Source organism: Cebus imitator, unplaced genomic scaffold, assembly GCF_001604975.1.
Source record: "Cebus imitator isolate Cc_AM_T3 unplaced genomic scaffold, Cebus_imitator-1.0 Scaffold73, whole genome shotgun sequence".
Taxonomy (NCBI): Eukaryota; Metazoa; Chordata; class Mammalia; order Primates; family Cebidae; genus Cebus; species Cebus imitator.
This window is the reverse complement of record NW_016107388.1, coordinates 1341651-1365947: the sequence shown is the minus strand read 5'-3', so window position 1 is coordinate 1365947 and position 24297 is coordinate 1341651.

The window sequence follows — 24297 nt, the reverse complement described above, 5'->3', positions numbered from 1 at the left end:
TAAGAGATGGAGAGTATTTAAATTAGCATGTGATAACCCCGGGTCATTATGACAGTCAAATGTGAAAAACAGAGGATAAACTTTCTCATCACCTTACTTTGCAGAAGGCGAGTGGGAGGACATTTTATGTTCATCCTATTACATACACTTACTTAATTACAGTTATTTTGTTTAAGTCTTAGGACTAGAAAGTTTTCTATAATGGCAACTATTTCTCCCATTAATTTGTCCCATGAAACATCTGGTCATGTAACTAAAATATTTATGATTACTTAGTATATCTTTTGAGTCCTTCCTTGGATCTAACCTTTATCTCTCACATTTTACATATAGCCAGCTTTTATATGAAACAAATTATGAGTCTATAATTTTTAAGTAGCTCTACATATAAGTAAATGATAATATTAATGACTGATTGCATGTTGAACTAAAAAACATTTCTTTCTTTTTTTTTTTTTTTTTTTTTTGTATTGCCTCTGTGTCGCAGATGCTGGAGTGCAGTGGCACCATCGTGGCTCACTGCATCCTTAACCACCTGGGCTGAAGCAATCCTTTCACCTCAGGTTCCCAAGCAGCTGAGACTACAGGCGTGCACCACCACATCTGGCTAATATTTGTGTTTTTTGTAGAGACGGGGTTTCACCATGTTGCCCAGGTTGGCCTTGAACTCCTGGGCTCAAGTGATCTGCTCTACTCAACCTCCTGAAGTGCTGGAATTTAAAAATAAGTTTCTTTCAGACTTTTACCACGTATTGTAAGAAAATTTAATACTCCTAAAAAGGAAAAGGAGAACAAGAATTTTGGAATTTAGAAACCGCAAAGAAAGTAACTTAATCCTAATAACATAAATGACACTTTAAATTTCTTCAGAGCAGTAAAATGTAACTAGAATAAAACGAATATTGATAAATAATACAAAGACTTATTTGTGTAAAAGCTAATAATTGGGTTATGAAGAAACATCAACTACTAGTTGGTAAAAGTAAAGAAGGGTAAGACATAACATAAAAAAATCAGATACATGGGAAAATGTGTAAAGATATGAAAATTGGACAATTAGCATTTGTGACAGAGAAAATCACCTTATTTGTTTACATAAACAAACACATACAAATTACAAAGAAATGCTCAGATTATCTTTGTTTTTTTATATGAACTGCTTTATTTTATGTTCATTTACTTGAATTCAAGTTAATGAATATTACCCTTGGCTCAAGTGTTGTTAATATAAATTCATTCTAGAATGAGGATGGTTATGATTATAGATTTCAGGATATTTTAAAAAGAGGAGAATTAACTTACCATTTGATCAATGATAGCGAGTTAAATATTTAAAATAATATGTTATCTTTCTTTATAACAGCCCTTTAAAACTTAGGAGCTTGCAATCACAAGGCAATTTCCAGAAAGAATACCGAGTAGATATGCAGCAATGGGAGTGTGGGGATGAGAATGAGAAAATAGTTTAAAAAGCAGCAGTTATAATAACAGAATCAAGGTTTTGAGAGTACGCTATAGCTCTTGGAAACAATCTAGAGATTGGCAAACTCCAGTCCTAGCACCAATTCTAGTCTGTCACCTGTTATTTACAGTCTGTACGTAAGAAAGACTTTTACATATTTAAAGGTTGAAAAATGTCTAAAGAAGAATATTATTGAAGGACAAGTTGAAATTATGTGAAATTGAAATTTCAGTGTCCATAAATTCAATTTTATTAGATCACAAGCAGAAGATAATTTGTTTATGCACTGTCTATGGCTGCTTCCTCACTGAAATCATGCAGTTGAGTATTTGCTGCACACATCCTGTGGCTCTTCAAAGCCTAAACTCTACTCTTTGGCCACTGAAAAAAAATTGTTAACCGCTGATCTAGCTGAGATTCTTCACACAGCTTGGAAGTTCTGAGAGCTTTGGTGGCCTGCACAATTGTTCTCAACAGAACTAGAATCAGAACCCAGATGGGCTGACTACATTACATTTTTGCATCTCTTTCGTCCCAACAGAATCATGTATCCATAGGATTTGCTACTAGAAGAGTGTGAAAGTTTAAAAATTACCCACTATTTTTTCTACCATATCTAGTCATTTTTGTGAGGTATGTTGTTTTACTAATGTGACCAAGACAACACATATTTTTAATAGTTGTTATTCTCTTTGATTCAGATGAAGAAGCTGAGGACTCCCTCCCCAAAAGAAGTAAATCTTAGTAATAAAGTTTGGACATTGTCTCCTCTAAATCTCATGTTGAATTGTAATCTGCATTATTGGAGATGTGGTCTGGTGGGAGGTGATTGGATCACTGGGGTGAAATTCTTATGAATGGTCTAGCTGTTCACCATAGTGTGTGAGTCTTCATGAGATTGGTTGTTTAAAAGGGTGTGGCATCTTTCCTTCTGGCTCTTGCTTCTTCCCTCACCATGTGATGCGCCTGCTCATGCTCCATGTTCTGCTATGATTGTGAATTTCCTGAGGCCCTCACTAGAAGCAGATGCTGGAGCCATGCTGGTACAGCCTGCAGAAAAATGAGTCAATTAAACCTCTTTTCTTTATATATTATCCAGTCTCAAGAATTTCTTTATAGTGAAGCAAAGAGCTAGTTAGGGGACTGGGCTAGGATGTCAACCCACAATTTCTGTGGCCTGTGCTCTGGCCCTGCACCCTGCTGTCTGTCTTACACACTGACCTTGGAAAAGGGTCTACATCAGGTAGACTCTCTCTGTCTGCCTCAGTCTCTATCTCTATCTAGCTGTCATCTATCTATCTAAACCAACAGAGTGCTTCCTATATTTTAGACACTATTTTAAGTGCTTTGCAAATATCATCTATTTTAATTCACTGAGCAATTGGAAAATTTCCATATAACCATAAAATCATCTCTTAAGTCCTTATATCTAGAAGTTCATGAAGAAACTATACCTTTTTCTGTCCTTGTGAGATCAAAAGTTTTCAGTGGCAAATGTGATGAAACGATGTGCTAATTCTGTTACAAATTTTAGATACATTGGTTTATAGAGGTTATTTTTATGAGAAACCAAGAAGAAATTCCAAGGGTATACATTTAGACCTTTATATGATCCTAGAGTTCTCTTGTAGAGTTTATTTCAGATTATTTTACAGACCTATTATGGAGTACAGGTTCGAGGCTCCATACCACTCCTCCTGAATCATAATCTCTGGGTGAGGACAGAAAATGCCATGTTCAAAGCAATGGTGACCCTCATAAGCCCAGTACAGAATGATCAAATGAAAGATCATTTTTAAGCTAATTTCACCATTAGAAAATATTAATATCACAATTGTGTTTAGTATTATTTTAACGTGCTTTTGAAATATGATTTAATTTTGACAAAAAAGAAAGAAATTTAAGACACTCAGGATTCTTACAAGCAGGTCTTCTGATTCTTACAAGCAGGTTTTCTGATTCCCTCTAAAATGTAACTTTCTCCCCTGCTCTTAGATCAACAGGTTGGTAGTCCCATTACTTATCTGATAACTCTTGGTTAAAAGGTTTTGTGGTAGCTTATAAACATATTCTCAACTTATCAATGAAATGTCTGACTACATTACATTCAAAGTGCTTAATTTGGCTTAACATTGTATCTTCTTTCTTCCATCACTGGAGACTTCTGGGAGTTGACCCCTGGTGAAAAAGGAGGTGATATGGTCCTTCTCTTCTTTGCAACTTGCAGTTTTTTGGAAAATTTTTTTAGTGTTGCACAGACGTGACTATTCAGGGAGATATCAGAAGGATAATAAAGTTTTTATGTGATTAGTGTTAGCATAGATTATTTCTTTTCCCCTAAACCTGAGAGATATTTAAAGCATATTGATTTTTGGTTGATTCTTAAAGGTCCTCACTGTGGACATCTCCCTGGCCTGCTATGACATGAGTAATGCATTTTCCTAAGGTGGCAGCTTGCCCCTTCAGTCCACGTTGCTGTTTTTGGTGTGTGTGTATGTGTGTGTGTGCACACACGCGAGTGTTTATCTCCTTATGTTGTAATCTCACTGTTCCACAAGAAACACTTTCTGACAAAGTAGGGATGCTGTTGAATACCAAAGCCTCTTCAATTCTACGTTCAAGCTAGAGTCAACCACTGTCTCAACTTCGGAATGGCCTGGGTATGAATCAAACATGTGTCCACTGGGTCCCTTAACTGCAGGAACACATAGTCAGCTTCAAGAGTGTGAGGCCAGAAGTGGGAAGGAACTCACAGTTTACTCTGCAACTCTGCACAGAGACGTCCCCTTCACAAATTATTTATAAAGCAGGCTGTTTTCATGTGTGAGCAAGGGTTGAGGAGTGATGTAAATGGTTTCCAGTTACTTTTTAAAATTTTCATCTTGTTCCTGCTGGTATGACATGTATAGCATACATTTGTGCCTTAGTAGAAAAAATCTAATTTAATTTCCCACTATGCAAAGAATAATTCTGAAGGCCTTTGGGTTCTTTGTATGCGGACATCATCTATCAAAACAATTTGCTTTACTTATAAAACATTATGTTCCTGATTTCAGTTTAGACTTACTAATAATATAGACTCTCTGCTGATAAAGAAATTTTTATTTTTACATGTTCTCCCTAAATGATTATTTTACATCTTAAAGTTTTAGAAAGTGAATAAAATTGTGTTATTTTTATTCTTTCAGGGTAGAAGGAAAATAATAGAGGGAAGGGAAGAAAGGAAGGGAAACAAACTAGTAATCATAAAAGTACCATAATTTAAAAAATCGGAACTTTTAGTTTTTTCTTACTCTTTGGCTGATGCCTGTGTGGATGCAAACCAAAGTCTTTACATTGTTTTAATTGCTAAATAGAAAATTATTGGTAAAATTGGCAAGGAGCCATAGCTCATGGCTGTAATACCAACACTTTGAGAGGCTAAAGTGGGAGAATCACTGGAATCCGAGAATTTAGACTAACCTGGGAAACTGTGGATTCCGAGAATTTAGACTAGCCTAGGCAACAATGCAAGACCTGTCTCTACTAAAAAAAAAAAAAAAATTAAATTAGCCTGGCACAGTGGCATATGCCTGTAGTTCCAGCTACATGAGAGGCTGAAATAGGAGGATCACTTGAGCCCAGGAGATTGAGGCTGCAGAGAGATGTGATCACACAACTACACTCCAGCTAAGGTGACACACTGAGATGCTGTCTTTTAAGTTTTAAAAAATCATTGGTGAAATGATCAATGAAAACTTCACATGCACATTCTAATATTGTAAAGTGCATGTTTTCAAAGACAATTAATAATATAGATAATATATGAAAATGAAATTATTATTTTTAAAGATATTTATTTCAAATTCTTCATAATGTAGGCACTAACAAGAGTAAAATTAATAGCAACCTTAGAGACAGAGGCAGAAGAACCCTATTATATATTCAAACTGCAGAAGAGGGATTCTGTGTAAGCTTTGAATTTTGTCTAGGTAACAAAGTCTAGTAAATTTAAAATGCGGAAATTAATAATAACACCCTTTTTGGTGAATTTTCAAAATGACAACATATTACATATAATAATTCCACTTCTCCAAGACTTTTGTTTTAGATTTATCCCTGCATTATTGTCTTTGGGTATGAAATAAAAACACACATTTCTATTAGCAGTGGTAAAGTACCTTTCAAATTCATTAGTCCTCTTATATTTATATCTTTCATTCTTTTACAGTATAAAGTACGAATCAACAAAAGTTACCGAGAAATTAAATTATTATTATAAATTCTATACATAATAAAGATTTAGTATGATTTTTATTTTGTTTTTGGTGTGTGTGTGTGTGTGTGTGTGTGTATGGGTGTATGTTTATGTCTTTATATTGTAGTTCTATTGCAAAAGCCAATTATTAGTTGAAATCAAATAGGACTTCAGTTAATTGGAAAAAAGTTACATATCAGGTAAATTCTATTTTTTTCCACAGGAAGCTAAGAACTGACACAGAAATGGTGTATTTTTCAGATAAGAAGTATGATCAAGTTCCAGAGTTTTCATTACTTTAAAAAAATACAGCTTTTAAAATTCAGAAATTTTATAAATTAGGGGATTTTTTTCCAAGAAATCTTCGAATTACTTTTTGTGAATTTGGTAAATGTAAATATCTTACCTATAGTTCTCCAACATAAATTCAAAATTCTGCAGTCCTAAAACACCCTTGAATTGATCTTAACTGGGTTTTTGTGTAGCCCAGTTAAAACATCCACGGCCAGGGGCAGTGGCTCACACCTATAATTCCAGCACTTTGGGAGGCCCAGGCGGGCAGATCATGAGGTAAAAAGATCAAGGCCATCCTGGACAACATGATGAAACCCCATCTCTACTAAAAATACAAAAACTGCTAGGCGTGGTGGTGGTTATGCCTGTAGTCCCAGCTACTTGGGAGGCTGAGGCAGGAGAATCACTTGAACCAGGGAGGTGGAGGTTGCATTGAGCCAAGATTGCACCATTGCACTCCAGCCTGGGGGACAGAGTGAGACTCCGTCTCAAAAAAAAAAATTAATTAATTAAAAATAATAATAAAAATTAATGCCCCTTTGTGCTTCTCTAGCAGATAAGGGCATTTTTAAACAACAAGAATGTCACGAAAATCCCTAATAAAATTAGTAATAATTTTTTAATACCATCTCATACCCAAGTCATTTTTAAATTTCTCCTAAAATTCTCATAGATTTCTCATTATTGGGTTTTTTTAAACCAAGGTCTAAGCAAGGTTGACATCATGTCTTCCTTCGCTTTGATTTTAAATGTCTTACATTTACAAGCATCTCCTTCCCTTTTTCTTTCACACCATTTATTAGTTGAAGAAATATCATTGCTTGTCCTACAGAGTATCTTACATGTGAATTTACCTGCAATCCTTAATAATCCCTGCATTAGCTTAATCATGAAATCAATTGAAAACTTAATCAACTTTTCAATTTGTGTAATTTGCATGCATTCCATGTGGCCACCAGCAAATTAAGATATATAGTATAACTAACGTACAATGACTAGAAATGCTTAAATAAAAAAAGATAATGAATGCCTCAAAATGAGGCCGAAAAAACAAACACTCTGTAAGTTTTATAACAAAACGTTTGTGTCTCATTTATTTCTGAAGTTTTTTTACATATATAATTTCAGTAAAAAGATATGGAGTTAAATGTGGTGGGTTTTAGTGTGTAGTGCAAATATTTCTACCTGAAGCAAAAGGTGAGTTATTTTCTCAGGCATCAGGCGAGGCAGAGACATCCGTGCCAACAAGCAGCGACCACCTGAGCAGCACAGGTGGACCTCGGGTGCTTAGTCAGCAGTGTTCTAAATAAAACCTCTGCTCCGAGCTTGCCTGTCCACTTCTCTATTTTATAAATTGTACAAGCCCTGGACTCAACATGACTCATCTTAGTTCTCATTTCAGCAACTCTGTGGCGTCCAAGTCTCAGCTTGTGCACTACCCCTTGGGCACCTTCCTCAAAGACACATAGACACCTTGTCATCATGAGCATTACGGCTGTGGTCCAGGCAGCTTCTCCAGGCAAAGGCCACATCCACCCTCCATGCCCAGTGAAGTCAACCATCAGCAAGTTCAGTGTCTTCTGAATCATGACTTACGGGTCTGAGGTTTAAGTTTCTGCCTCCCAAATTATCAGAAAAAAGAAAAAAATATTTGAACAATCTGAAATACAATGAAAGCCTACAAACTAGTACAGTTTGCATCTATTAAAGCATGCAGAGAAATCTAATGGCAACATTTAATGTGGGGAATAGGGAATATACTCTATAGGCAAAAAAATGTAAATCATTAATTAATGTATGGGGAAAGATTAAAGGAAGATTATATGTTGATTCCGATTAAATCTGGAAAAACTGATCAGTTGATGAGTCCCAGTGAGAGGCCTTGTCTGTGCTGATAACCCTTTTAGTTAAAGAAATGGCCAGGAATTAACTTGTGTTCTTATTCCAAAAGTTATTTATCAGACACAACCATCACACCCAAGTGGAGACTAAGATAAAAGCATATATAGCTTACTATAGCCATCTTAAGCAAACAACAACTTTTTAAATTTCTGAAACCAGAGAGCACGGGAAGCTGTGTGAAGCACAAGGCATCCTTATGTCCCATCGGAGTGCCCCAAAGAGCTCCTGCCGGGCACAGGACCACAGATGAAGTCCTATGCAACCTGATGGGGCATGGTCAGCTGATGTGAAACACACACCAACACCTGATTAACCAAAGTGAAATGTGCAGAAGACACTCTTGCTTACTCAATGTGGGCCAAACAAGAGTCCACAGTCCTGGTGTGTCATTCGCTATTATAAGAGAGGATCAAATATGTGATCAGCACTGCCTTTATCTCTGTGTGAGTAGATCTGACTCACAGATGAGAACCACTTCCCCCTCCTGGACGTTACCTCAGCCCCTTTGAATTCCATCCTCTCCACCCATCCTCCTGCTTTGGGCTTTTCATGTGCCTGAGGTTCCTGACAGCCAGAAGCAAAGTTCTCCATTGGCCTTCATGAGCATAAGAATCAAAACTATACCCATGGGGTCAGAACACTAAACAGAAGGAGATATTACAGCGGAAGGCCACAGGTATAACATTTCCACAATTAAGCCAATATTTTCTTTCCTTATCATTATAACCAAGGGTTAAAAGAAGAAATGGAAGGCAAGAAAATGTTGGAATATGTAAGTAATGGGAATTGACAATCACTTTAGTATGTCACTTCCCTATAGCTAACAAAATTAACCAATTAGATAATCTTAAATTTAGTGTCTGTTTTATTTTATCAATTTACTAAAAAGATTTTTAGGCCGGGAACTGTGGCTCACGCCTGTAATCCCAGCACTTTGGGAGGCCGAGGCGGGTGGATCACGAGGTCAAGAGATCGAGACCGTGGTGAAACCCCGTCTCTACTAAAAAATACAAAAATTAGCTGGGTGTGGTGGCATGTGCCTGTGGTCCCAACTAATCAGAAGGCTGAGGCAGGAGAATTACTTCAACCCAGGAGGTGGAGGTTGCAGTGAGCCGAGATCGCGCCACTGCACTCCAGCCTGGCGCCTGGCAAAGAGCAAAACTATGTCTAAAAAAAAAAAATTTTTTTTTAATATTTAGAACTTAAATAAGAGCAGCAGAATGGAAATGAGATTAATCAACAGATACCAGTTAATCTATAAATGAAATAATTTTCCATTACCTAAATATGCATTAATCCTTCTGGCAACACTAAATACTTGTTTGAAAAAAGCAGCTGTAATAAAATCTTTATGATAGTTTAATTAAAAATAACTTTATGAAATATAAATTTAAGTATAGTCCCTAAAGTCTCTTTTGGTCACTATGATTTTTGTGTTTAGAATTATCCTTTTCAGGATTTTTATTCATACTTTGACAAAACCTTTGAAATCAGGGTGATGAATTTTTTTTTTTACCTTTGACATCAAATGGGGGAGGAACAGCAAATTCATTGATGGAAAGAAAAATTGTCTAAATCAATGTTGCCTAGCATGAGGGTAATAAAACAGCAATGTAATAGTAATGCCTTTGACAGGAATAGTGGTAAGGTCTACTTGTCTCCTAAACCCGCTGCACAGGAGGGCTGGAGAGGGGAGTGATAGAGCTGCACATGGAGACAGTCAGCTGTAATTTCCACTGAGTCCTTACTGTGATGGGACCACAGCGCCAATGTGATCTTGGCTTGCACTAAGAGAACTACAGTTCCCAGAACCAGAAACTTGGAGGTACCCATACTACAGTACACACCTAGGATTGGCCCGTCTGAGTTTTGCCTTTCGCCTCTGGATGCTGTGTTTTCAGAGGTACGTACATAACACAGAACAGAGGGCAGAGTGGAAAGGAGTGATTGTTTTCCATGTGTACAGAAGTCAAGGAGGCCCGCTATGGACAATTGTCAAGTACAGGAGGACCAGCACAGGGAAAAATGATGGAGTCATTCCTGTATGAATTCGTAAGAAAGAACAAAGCTGGGGTGGAACTCCAAGGAAACAGTATTGTAGTTGGAGTGTGGAAGGAGTTTCTGTTGATTTAATTACAAGCAAGTGCAAGGAGGCTCAGCTTTTCAGGCAAGATGGCATACCAGAAGGGACTTGAGTGTCAGAGGAAGGTTGGGGTTAGAAAACCCACAAAGTCTCTTTCATGGCTAACAATGAGTGATTCTTCCACACTCTCTCATCAGTTTCCATCAGTTTCTAATGGGAGATTGTTATTATTGCAATAACTGTGGTTTGTTATGCATTTACCATATCCCAGGCTTATTGCTATCATATAAATTTACCCAGTTTATTCAAAACAAGGGACCTGTGAGTAAATAACCAGCCTAATGTTTGTAACTTGACAAGATAATTAATGAATTTGTCCAAGGACAACTGGCTACTAAAGGGACAATCTGGAAGTCAAATCTGGCTTTGAAACTTAGGCTACATCATTGCTTCTTTTAAAATACACATGTATTAGGAGAAGCAGGATAATTTTAAGTTCATATTAACAAAAGAATCTAAAACACTTACCTTCTAACTATTTATCTGTTGCATTTTATTAGCAACCTTATTATAAATTTTATTTTCAGCATTAGGGGGCATGAGTGAACCAGGTGAGGACTCTTATTTTGAGGTCCTGGTTTACAGGCTGGATCACCAGCCATCTCACAAAGCTGATTAGAATGTAGAATCTCAGGCCCATGTTAGGCCTGCTGGACCTGAACCACCATTTTTAACAAAATCATCGGATCATTCCCGTGAGATAAAGGTCGAGAAACACTGGCTTACTATAGACTCAGCAAAACGCCTTGAGAATACCCTACAGTAAAATAATATTTTTTAATGGCATGTGCTTTAACAAAACTGCTAACTAATTAAACTATGAAAATACATACAATGTTTATGATTTTCTAAACTTAGAGAATAAATGCACTGACTGTGCAAGCCAGTTGTCACACGAACTCAATTAGGAAGGGATTCAGGACCACCCAATGCTGAAGAGCAAGAGCTAGGAAAATTATGCATCTATGGTGTAAATGAAGAAAGAGTAAGTATGATGAAATCATATTATTGAAATTTATATAGACATTCACTTCCAGAGATTGCAGGCTATATAACCTTAACTTTTTTTATTCTTACATAAGATCTTGTATATTTTGTAAGTGTATAGTCCCAAAGGAGTGTCAGCCAGTGAACAATACCTACTGTTAGAATACATTTTTAGGGAAAATAGAAGATGGTCTCATACTTCTCAGGAAATAAAATCATAGTTATAAACTTAGAGGGAATGCTTACTTCAGTGGAAGAAGAGGAGCTTGGTTTTTAGCCTGTTTGTACATAAGAAATAAATACACTTTTATACATAATAAATTTTCAGCTGTGCCACCTATTCATTTGACAAGTATTATTGTCTGTCTACATGGAACACACACAGTTCTGAGAGCTGGAAATGCCTTAACAATGAGACTTCATCCCTGTCCATTGGGAGGTCTCACCTAGTGAGGAGATGAACAAGAAAACAGCCGGATGATGGTGTGCAGTAAGCGTGACAACAGGAAAATTATTTCTGAGAGTAACTTATTCCAGAATGTGGTGGCATCCTGGAAGAGGGCTATCTATGTTGAAGCTTAGTGAATAACCAAGCAGGAACCGAGTGTAAGTCAGGTGGGAAAGATACGTTTAAGCAGAGAAAAGAGGACATAACTAGAATTGCGGTGACACTGGGCACAGCACACTAAAGACCTGAAAAGGCTGTGCAGGAGCTGCATAGAGATGTCATGGTTGCCATCTTCTCATCAATAAAATGGTGTTAAACTGTCTTGCAGCTTTTATTTTTGAGTGTTCAAGAGAGATAATGTATGTGAAAGCCTATCGGTGAAATGAAACAGATTTAATGCATATTCTTGTGCATTCACACAAAACAAGTCTAATTAATTTATACTCATATAGTTACACATTTTACACCAATTTGGACCATCTTAAACCATCCCAAATGGAGTTGTGAAGAGAAAATGATGCTTAAAGAGACCAAGTTTGTTTTCATTTTGCAGAATTGATTCTTTATGACCTACATTTTCCCTTGCTTTTTTTTCCTCACGTGATCTCTGAAATGAGCCCAAAACTGGCCTTCACCAAGCTGTCCTTCAGTCTGATGATGGCAGGTGCAGTCTGTGCTTGGACATCTGTCCTAAAGCTTAACCCAGATCTTGTTTGGAGAAACTCCATCTGGTCCTCCATGCTGTCGGATTTGCGTGTTCCAGTCCAGTCCCAGACGCTCCCTTCCAGTCCCTGCTCCTTAACAGGCTTGTCTGGGACGTTCGCGATGGTCTGTGTTAGACAGTCTGTGGTGAAGACGTGATGCTGGGGGTTTCGGGGAGTCTTTTCCTTGCCTGAATTTGGAATCTCAACTGATAAATGGAATTGAAAGTTGAATTGAAATGACCACAGAGGACACACTGAAATATATACTGAAGGCACCGTCCTCATTTCTACACTAAGGTGAGAAGTTTAACAACCTGTAAAATATTTGACTTGTATCTTTCTAAAAACTTCATGTTTTTGTTCATGTACCAACTCTGGGGAAAATGTACGCCCAGAAAAGAAGGATATGTGAGCCCAAACCTGTACTTCCTGAAACACAGGGAAAGAGTGTTCACAGCCAGGTGAGAGGAGAGGTAAGCAGTTTTGACTTGGAGAGGACATGGCATGAGAAGTTGGAAAAGAAGAACAGAGTGAGCCCACAGAGGTGACATGTGTGAGTAAAAGATTGTTCACAGGCTAAGTGCAGACATGGAGTGGGGGCAATTGGATTCATTTATTCAACAAATAGCATCAACTCAGATTGACACTCCAAAGGATACATTACAAAAAGCTCAGCCTCCTTAGAAGAGTGAATGAGGTTTCCCATGAGGGTGATCTCAGGAAGAAGTTTGATGCACTGTGTGCTAAGGAAAGAACCCACTAGAAGGAAATCCACATTAGCCAAGTAGGAGAGAACAAAGTGACTTGTAATGTGAAAACTCTGTGGGGCGTAAGAGCCAGAAGGACAACTTGGAGTGCAGGTTGTGCTGTGTAAGGAACCTCTGTTCATGCTGGAAATTGAGCTGAGGGGTGCCCACCACTGGTGAGTAATTAAAAGATTACTCAAATATTGACTTCTGCTTCCTGGAAGTGAATTAGAGTTACTTCTCTATTGTCTTCAAAGTACAACTGAAAAGTGTAGACACTGTATCTATGAAACAAACATAAGAAGACACAGCAAGTTGGAAAGAAGACGGCGGAGCAGCTTTGGATCTGGGCGTGACTGGAACACTGGTTACTGGAGAAGTCAGGGTGCAGACAAACTATGGGTGCAGACAAACAAACAAAAAAAAAGCAACAGCGGTCCCTAGAGAAATTTGCTCTCTCTTGCCAAAGAACCACAAGAAAAACAGTCTAACAAGCTAGAAAAATTTAGACCATGAGTGTTGTTTTCTAAACTATAGTGATTTAAATGTTTATATTTTTAAAAAATCAAACTAAAAAACTAACCTGCCACTCAAAATATTAGGCTAAAAGAGCAAAATTAATTCCAAGTAATAAAAAGAAATAAACAATAAAGAGCATAAAATACTGAATTGAGAAATAGAAAGAAAACAAAAAAGCAATAAAACAGAAGTTGGTTCTTCCAGAAATATCAATAGAATTGACACATCTATAGCAAGACTAACAAAGAAAAAAACAAATTGAGAAGCTACAAGTTACTAAAAATAGGAATGAAGGAAGGAACATCACCACAGTCACCATAGCCATCAAACAGATAAAAAAGAAGACCATAAACAACTCTACACACAAATTTTATAGACTATACAAAATGGATAAATTCTTGGAAATGTACACTAACACAATTCAACTGAAATTAAAAAGGTAAATTTAACCTTGTAGCTATTAAGGGAATTGAATTTATTATTAAAATCTTTTCAAAAATAAGATCTACAAGCTCAGTGCTTTATTGGTGAATTGTACGAGACATAAATTTTACACATTCTTTTCTAGAAAATGGAGGAGGCAACACGTCCCTCCTCATTGTATACAGCCATTATTACTCTCGTGCCAAAACTAAAGAAAGTACATACAAATTGCAGACAATAATATTCATAAATATAGATAAAAATTACAAAATATTAGTGAAAAGGACTTATTAATATATAAAGAGAATTATACACTACATCCAAGGGTGGTTGATTCCAGTATTTTTTTTTTTTTGGGTGACCTGACCTTTCTCTCTGGCTGCCCTTAGCATTTTTTCCTTCATTTCAATCCTCGTGAATCCGACAATTACGTGTCTTGGGGTTGCTCTTCTCAAGGAATATCTTTGTGGTGTTCTTTGTATTTCTTGAATTTGAATGTTGGCCTGCCTTGCTATATCAGGGAAGTTCATCTGGATAATATCCTGAAGAGTGTTTTCCAACTTGGTTTCATACTGTCCCTCACTTTCAGGTATATCGATCAAACAAAGATTTGGTCTTTTCACACCCTCTCATGTTTCTTGGAAGCTTCGTTCATTTCTTTTCCCTCTTTTGTATCCAGTCGTGCCTTTTTGATTTATTCCATTGAGTTGATAAGTGTTTGAAGTGAGGGATACTCCACTGTGATTATTGCACGTTGAGATTATTAAACATTGCATGCCTGTATCAAAACATCACATGAAACCCTATAAATTTATACACCTATTATGAGCCCATAATAATTAAAAATATAAAACAAATGTAAAAAGAGTCCTCGGATATGAAACCACATGCACAACACACTAAAAACATTGAAAAATCGACTCCAACTTTCTTTTTTTCTTTCAATAAATCTTGTTAATGAGATGAAAATACAAACCAAAGATCTGGGGAAAAAATTTCAAATCCTATTATCGGCCACAGTGTTTGTAGCTACAACACATAAAGAACTATGAAAATTCAACATTAAAATACCAAAATATCCAATTTGAAAATGGGCAAAGACATCATCTAACATTTCATGAAGAGAATGTACAGACAGAAAAAAAGCACACGAAAAAGTTACTTAATATATCTAGCATTAGGGAAATACAAGTTAAGACAATAATGGAATCTTACGACACATTTATTAGAAGAGCTAAACAATTAAAACTATATGGAAAATATTAAATTCTGGCAATAAGTTAGAAAAACGGAATCTCTTAAATGTTGCCGGTGGAGAAGTAAAATCATGCATTCATGCTGGAAAAACATTGGCAGGTTTTTTTAAAAGATACACTTGCAACTGCCATATCACCTAGTGATGGCACAGCTGGCCATTTATGACATGGAACTCAAAACACGTCCACACAAATATCTATACACAATTATTCATAAGAGCTTTATTTTCAGCAACCGAAACCTGGAAACTAATATTTCTGGGAAAGAAATGAGTAGATAAACAGTTTGTTTAAAAGAGTTGTTTGTTTAACCATCCATACCATGGAATATTACTCAACAATAAAAACAAAGTGAACATCGATACACGCAATAGCTTTTACCATCTCAACATCATTAAGCCGGGTATAGAAAGTCAACCTCAAAAGTCACGTTCTGTATGATTCCTTACATACAACGTTCTTGGAATGACAGAATTATATTAATTATACGATTGTTAAATATACAATTGTTTAATTTTGCAATTATACAATTGTTAGATATACAATTAACCATATTAGTGATTGCCGGGCAATGGGAGTGAGTGTGAATGTATATATACACACTTTGTTAGAAATGGTATAGTCCTGTATATTGATGCCAGTGGTGGTTTCAAGAGCATATGGTAATGTGACATAGACCTACACACACACAATGTAACAATGTAAGGTTTCTACTTTTAATACTCTAAAATGTAACCATTGGGAAAAATTGGGTGAAGGGTACGCTGAACTTTTTTTGCAACTTTCTGTGAGTTTATTCCAAAATGCAAAGGTTAAAAATGACTAGTCGTTTAAGGGATGGGGTGAATTGAGACAGTAGGCAATGTGAACAGTCAATGTAATTCTTATATAGCCGGAACAGCTGTTATATACAGTGAGTTGTGTTGGATGATGCATTAGTGTCCTCGGCTGTTGGTGCACACTTCCACAAACTGGGTAGATTAAAGACAAAAAGTTATTCTCCCACAGTAAGGGAGTCTAAAAGCCTGGAACCAAGGCTTTTAGCAGGCCCACGTCTCTTTGCCTTTTCCAGCTTACGGTGGTGGTCAGCAGCCCCTGGCTGGCAGGGGCATCACTCCTCTCTGTGGCTCTGTTGTCACATGGCAACATTCCTCTGCAGGTCTGTTTCCACATGTCCTTAAGAGCCACCTTAATCCATATACTCTCATCTTAACTACGTCTACGAAGATCCTTTACCCAAATATCCTCACATTCTGAGGTTATGGATACACATGGACTTTTGGAGGACATCATTCAACCCAGTATAGATGGACACCAAAATGGCATAGGATGTGTCTGGACATGGCTGGTGCCAACACCTGCTTACCCACTGATGAGAGGTCAGAGAAGCCACAGCCAGAGAAATGTAACAAAACCCTGGGCACAGAGTGAGGCCTAGAGAGCAAGTAGCCTCAAGAGATAATGCTACCATTTGCTCTAAAAATAAACTTTTGTCCCCCTTTAACCATCAAACCACCCACTTTCACCCCCATTTTTGCTTGTTTTAAACACAGAAATGACACGGTTAGGAATAATGTGTAGAATGGTCAATCACATAGTGGTGTGTAGGGTGCACTCAAAAGATACGAAGCTAGAATTGGATGGCCAGCTAGAAGGAAGAACATAGCAGTCCTACAAGTGAGTGACATGGGCTTTGCACAGAAGGAACAGAGACCAGAGCCAGGGCCAAACAGCACCTTCAAGCAAGCACATTCGGGGCATGTGCATTTGACCTTGACTTATATGCCTATTGTATTCTGCTTTTACCATAACACTTCAAGCACGTTTTCCTAATAGTGAAAATATATAGGTTTTAAACAATACAAAATCTATAAATTTAAACATCTGCAGTCCAACTCTTCCTGATGTTTTGTTTAGAATTTGTTCCTTTCAAGTGGGCAAAATAATTTTAGGACACACACACACACACACACACACACACACACACGCCATAAGTATAATTTTTGAATGAAGATATAAATAGCCTTCTACTTGGGAGTTCTAAATTTGGTCCATTTTTAAATTTATGGTTGGTTTTGTGTTTCTGTTTAACCATCCTTAAACTCATAAATATCACCCATGCAACTTTTCGTATTTGTGTTGTGGTAGTCTTAGGCAAGGAGTATGAAAAACTCTTATGAATTTAATTGGTCAACAGGGAGTTAGAATCTTCAACTTTTATCTTGTTATCAACTCCCTTCAGAAAAATGGGCCAACTCACTGGACGCGTATTACAATTAGAACAGGAAAAATCTATTAGGCTATTTTGCACATCCACTTAACAAGTCCAAAACAACATAGAATTCAAAAAGGAAAGATTTTTCAGAATGAGGCCTAAAGTAAATAGGCAACCACTACTCTCTGAATATTTCTGGAAATATTTTTAAAACCAAAGAAATAAAGTAAAATCATTATTGGTAAGGTATACACGGACTCAAAATAGTCTAGAAACTGAACTTGGTAACAATATAGTTTCTATACACAAACAGAACGCATGTTGATTGAAAATGGCATACAAGTGATCAAAGAAAATCTTTATAGATAAACATTTGAACATTTTGCAGTATGGAACAATTTTAGGTAATTTATGTTCTTCTGAAACTCATTTGTATTCTACTCTAAATATACAGCAGCCTAAAAGTTTGCGAAAATCTGGGCCAGAGACCTAAATACAGAGCTCCAGGGAGGATTGCTGGCTGCATGCAAGCTCATTTACGTAACCACTAGTCTAGCATTTTATCAATGTGAGAAACAGAGGTATTTTCTTCACTACAACCAGTAGGACGCATTCTGTATACCAACACAAAACCATGAGAGAAGAAAATAATTGCAATGTATCGATTATGAAAGTTATTTTCTAAAGCAATAACAAAGTAAAAGAATAGTTTCAGAGTCGTTCTACTGTTTTTACAATACTGAGATTTCCACTTGATTTTTTTGAAACATTAAGCTTTATAAAAATATGAGATTTTCCTCAACATCTGAAATCTTGAATTGCTGTTGAAAGGCTTAAAAGTACCAACATAGCTTTTTCTGACTGCAGGAGTTACCAAGGCCATTTCTTTCTCTACCTATCTTCTTCAAATGTTCTTATTTATTAGCTTTTCTCTTTGATTTATTATATCTCTCTGAGTATAATTATAAAAAGAAAATATACTTCTTGCACTGTGGATATCACATCATCTCACAGAACCAGACTTCTTAGCTTCCATTAATTTTTGGAAGGGTGTATTTAACATTCTGAACTAATTAATAATTTGGCAGACATAACTGAATGCATGTTAAAATTGGTAGAGAAAAAATACCTAATAATTAGAATTGTGGATGCATTAGGATTAAGATTAATGATAAAGTGGCCAATTATAGATGACTAAAATTAATGAATATGTACTTTTCAGATGTGAAATTATATTCTACTTTGTGCCAGAGAAGTTCCAGAGTTAATGTTTTTGTAATATTTAAAAACATTTATTTTAAAAGTCTTTTCTGGATTTTCTGTATCTTCCAGGGTGTTTGCCTTGAAGAAATATTAGCAAGACTAAGGTGTAAAAGATACATTTCAGTAAAGACAACTGGTGTTACTAAGTAACTAGGGTAGTACTGTAGCCTTCAGCCCCTCCTCTGCCCTTATTTACAGTTTTACTTTCTGAGGTTTTAGTTACCTTAGGTAAAAGTATATTGAATGGGAAATTTCAGAAACAAACAATTTGTGGAATTTTAAATGGTATACATAGTGAGTAACGTGTGGAGATCTCATGCTATCCAGTCCATCTTGCCACAGGACACGAATCATTCCTTTGTCCAGCATATCTGTGTCTACACTACTTGCCCACCCATGAATCCCTCAGCACCCATGTCATTCATACCCTCCCATCACCGCAAGTCGGAGGAGGGTGACTACAGTACAATGAAATATTTTGAGAGAGAGAGAGAAACAACATTCACAAACTTTTATTATAGTATATTGCCTTAATCATTTTATTGTATTATTGTTAATCTCTTACTGTGTCTAATTTTTGAATTAAACTTCATCACACATATACATGTAGAAGGAAAAAAATATATGGCACGTGGAGGGTTTGGAAGTTCCAAGGTTTCAGGCACCCACTGGAAGTCCTGGAGCACATCACTCCCTGATAAGGGGAACTGCTTTACTGGCTTTTGGACAGAAAACGTGTTGAGAGTAATGAAACACGACAACAGGAAATAAGTTATTTTCATTTGTTTAAAAATAAGTTTCCTGAAAGAAACCCAGTCTGCATGATTTTGCAGGTTTCCTTTAGTAAGTGACTAATGCCATCTTGCTTTGAAGTTATATAACTATTCGTTTCTGTAGTTCTGGATTCTGTTTGCCTAGAACTGTGTGGTTCTCAAACCTGATTGTGCATGAGAATTACCTGGAGAGTTTACTAAAATAAACAGTTGATAGGCTCTACTGTCAGAGTTTCTGACTCAGTCGCTCTAGCCCGGGAACCAAATTTGAATTTTTAGCAAGTTCCCAGGTGATGGCAATGCAGGTGGTTTAGGGATCACACACACAGAATAGGTGAAATAAAGGCCATTGTGGAAGACAGTGTGGCAGTTCCTCAAGGACCTAGAAATAGAAATTCCATTTGACCCAGCAATCCCACTACTGGGTATATATCCAAAGGATTATAAATCATTCTATTATAAGGACACATGCACATGAATGTTCATTGCGGCACTGTTTACAATAGCAAAGACCTGGAACCAACCCAAATGCCCGTGGATGATAGACTGGACAGGGAAAATGTGGCACATATACACCATGGAATATTATGCAGCCATCAAAAACGATGAGTTTGTGTCCTTTGTAGGGACATGGATGAACTTGGAAACCATCATTCTCAGCAAACTGATGCAAGAACAGAAAAACACCGCATGTTCTCACTCATAGGAGGGTGTTGAATAATGAGAACTTATGGACACAGGGAGGGGAGCTTCACACATTGGGGTCTGTTGGGGGGAAATAGGAGAGGGACAGCTGGGGGTGGGGAGATGGGGAGGGATAACATGGGGGGAAATGCCAGATATAGGTGATGGGGAGGAAGGCAGTAAACCACACTGCCATGTGTGTACCTATGCAACAATCTTACATGTTCTTCACATGTTCCCCAAAACCTAAAATGTAATAAAAAATGAGAGTGCCCTTCTTTTTAACAATAATGCTCTACATCCTGACTATTAGGAGGAACCCTGGCATTGAATCAGTTTGGAATTTAAGTACATTCTGTCACCATACACATTTACCTGTGCATGACTTAACATATAACTCAGAGAACAAGGATAGAACCTGAAACCCCGTGGTTATGAAGCCAAAACCCTGTGGATTCACAACGATGTTCATGGTTGATGGACAGGAGACCACAGGCACAAGACTCTCAGTGGAGGCTCCTGTTTATGTCAATCATTATTTGCATTTCATGAAACCGAGACACTTTTGTTATTACTATTGCCATTCATTCATTCCATATTTAGTGACGATTGAATCACTAAATATACTGGACAAATGGGCAACTGCATTTTCTTTGCACTGAAGCAACAGGAGTCTTTGAAAGATATGGCAGAGTTTCAAAAAGACCAGGAAATAGGTTCTCAAATATTTTACAGTCAAAAAGCTAATAAAATCGTCCTTACAAGCCTGCTAAAATTTCAGGGATGGCATCTAATTTTCAGAAATTCACACTTACATACATGAATAAGCTTTTTAAGGACAACAGGCTTTAGCTTTTGCCCTCTGATCCTCATACTGATGGCCTTAAGGAGAATAAGTTCTGCATTTGGAAAGCTATCAACAGAATAATGTCATCTTAATTGCCAATGGGCTTCTTTTAAATTTATAAATCTGCCCTTCTTGATGAGGATTAAAATATCTCTTCTCATGTCTCTTTATTCAAATCCATAGTTATGAGTCTCCCCAAACTTGGGCCATGTAACCAATGTTTTCTTTTAGAGAAAATGATGAAGTAATGGAATACTGGCTTACTCCAATTCTGATTGTTTATATCACTGATTGTTACCACTGTTTTAACCAAAGCATGCATTGCTTCCCTCTCATCTTTTCCGCCTTTCATTGCTTCAGATAGTAGCATGGGAATCCAGCCTAGCTGCCTTCTCAAGCCTTTCTGGATCTTTCTCCACCTATCTCAAGGCATGAATGGTCATTTTACCCCCGTAACACAAGGCATGGATATCAAACAAACTCTGTTCTTCCAGAGCCTGAGGGGATTTCCACTTTACCACCCGTCCACTGCCAACCTTGTGGATCTTCGTTTGGGGACCAGATTTCTCAGGCTGGTGCTGAGATAGTTTCCCTGCTATATATTCACAAAAAAACATTAACTCATTAACATACAAACCACTAATTTTGTACATTTTTTGTTTTTGTTTTTGTTTGTTTGCCACTGAAATAACTCTAATTGTTTATTTAACTTCTGTTAGTATAACTTTGAAACACTCTTCTAACATGGAGATCCAGGAAATTCTTCTTTGCCCCAAACCAATATGTGTACTGTATAAGAATAAATAAAACATCAAAGTCCACCCCCTCAACGCTTCACTTAACCAAGAACTGTGCATTTGGGTTTGAGCCCAGTGGGAACAGAGGCAACATGGACACTATTTCTGAAACCACGTATGCTCTGGCACCGAAGTACCTCCTGAAAACACAGAGGGAAAGTAGTCCTGAGCAGACAGACAAACGAAAGAACAAAACAAACAAACTGCTAGGCTACTGTATTCCACTTAATTAAACCTGGTTTCATTTAATTTATTTAATACAAATTTAAGACACTGACCAAAGTTCAGGTCTCCTTCAAAGAAATGTATCAGTGCTAGGGAGGATCTGAAGCTCTCATTGGTTTAATAATCAGCCTTGTTCTATGTTCCCTGGCTTCCCAGAATTTGATAGCATTTGCTTTCCAGCATCTGTCCTGCTAGTGTGTTGACAGGACTTCACATGGCAGCATCGGATTCTAGCCTAGCTGCCTTCTCAAGCCTTTCTGGGTCCTTCTTGGCCCTATCTCAAGGCATCAGTGCTCATTTTACCCCCATAACACAAGGCATTTTGCACAAATGTCTGTTACAGCATTTATAGGGATTATTAGCTCATTTATCTATATAGCAGCCTCAAGACATTGTTGTCTGCATCATGGGGATGTTATTTACCCCATTTTTGAATCCCATAATGATTCTATATCTTGCTAAAGATGACACGACAAGAAAGTGATGGAGCGTGGTCTCATATACTTACAATACCAATGCGTTCTTTACATTATGATGTATCCTTAGGTGTATGGTAAATTTTTACATTACTGTTTTGCTATTTAGAATGAGATGATGTCTTTAAAGAAATAGTTATGTATTTATTTTTTCTTTTTCTTCTTTTTTTTTTTTTTCTTATTTGACAGTCACTCTACCCAGGCTAGAGTGTCGTGGTGAGATCATGGCTCACAACAGCCTCAAACTCTCAGATTCAAACAAGCCTCCTGCTTCAGCATTGCAAGTAGCTGGGACTACAAGCAAAAGCCACCATGCCTTGCTAATTTTTAAAAAGATATTTTCTGTAGTAATGGGGATTCCCTGTGTTGCCCAGGCTGGTCTCAAACCCTTGGGCTCAAGTGATCCTCCCACCTTGGGCTCCTAAGAGGCTGGGATTTGGGGCCTGGGGAACCAAGACTCATGTATAGTGTCCAGCTGAAGTTGCTTGATAAAGGTTATTTGTGATCATGGAACCACATAACTGATCAGTAGCATGATACAGAATCGACCCTCCAGACCTGCCGGAGTTCATAGAGTTCTCATGTTCCATTATATATATATATATATATATAGAAAATTTCATTAGTTTCATTAACTCCATAGGAGAAATGAAAGAAATCATCAAATTAAATATTATAATCTAGTACAGACTTGAGGAAATTAGCCATTGACCATATATACGGTATTAGTGGGAGAAAGTAAGGAAAGTCTCAAATCTGGAAAGGATAAACTAGAATCTGTACCAGTTGTGGCAACGGATAGCAAAACAGACAGGATAAAATTGACAAGATTCAAATAAAGGTGGTGAGAAACAGTGACAACGTAGGTACATTGAGGAAGTCATTTTGGAAGATTATAGATGTAACTTGTAACTCTTTCTTTTGAAAATCAACTCTGGAATCTTGGAAGTTTGCCAGAGCCAGTTTTTTGAGTGGGATTAGCTCTGATGAACGTCCACAGAAAAACCTTAGGAGTATTCAGGCTTTTGTGAGCAAAAACAAGACCTGGAACTGTGGTTCAAATGCCACCTCCTCTACCCAACCAAAGATACTCATCACAGTAGATTAAGAGTGGCCCCTAGTCGTATCAATGGCTAAAGGGAACTACAGGTGATTCTGAGGTAGTAGGTCTGGAGACTGCAATTAGAGAAACTCTAGGCTTTGTCCATATCTAAAATGTTACATTAGGATGAATAATCCATTTATAATGGAGTTTTTCATTTTCCCACCAAATTTCTTAGAATCCACGGGCATATCAACTACATAAGTAAATAATGTCTTTTTGTCCTACATAAAGTAAAAAATCTAAGGTGCACTGGATCATCCATTTATAACCTGAGAATAAAAGCATTTTCTCAGAATATAAATCATCAATCTATACGAGGGTATAGTCTGTGCATTCTCACCATCTGCTCTCCAATAAATAATCCCCTTGTAAAAAGATGTGTGTATCAAACAACAATAAAATCCATGCAGATTAATGATTTGCCTAAATGAATTAGGCAATAATTAGTATAGGAAAATATTTTACAGATAAAATATATTTCAAAGAGATTGCAATTGAAACTTTATTATCCTCTAAATGATTGCATTGTACATAGTAAATTTTATTATTCACAAAGGTAATTAATGAACTTGACTTGGCTGTGCTTGCATTAAAACCAATGATTTAAAAGTGAGAGGGATAGCAGGCTGGCAGCTGTGTAGGAAGCCTTGTCTCTGTCTCTCATCTAAGACCTAGTGTAAGGCCCGGCACGGTGGCTCAAGCCTGTAATCCCAGCACTTTGGGAGGCCGAGGCGGGTGGATCACGAGGTCAAGAGATCGAGACCATCCTGGTCAACATGGTGAAACCCCGT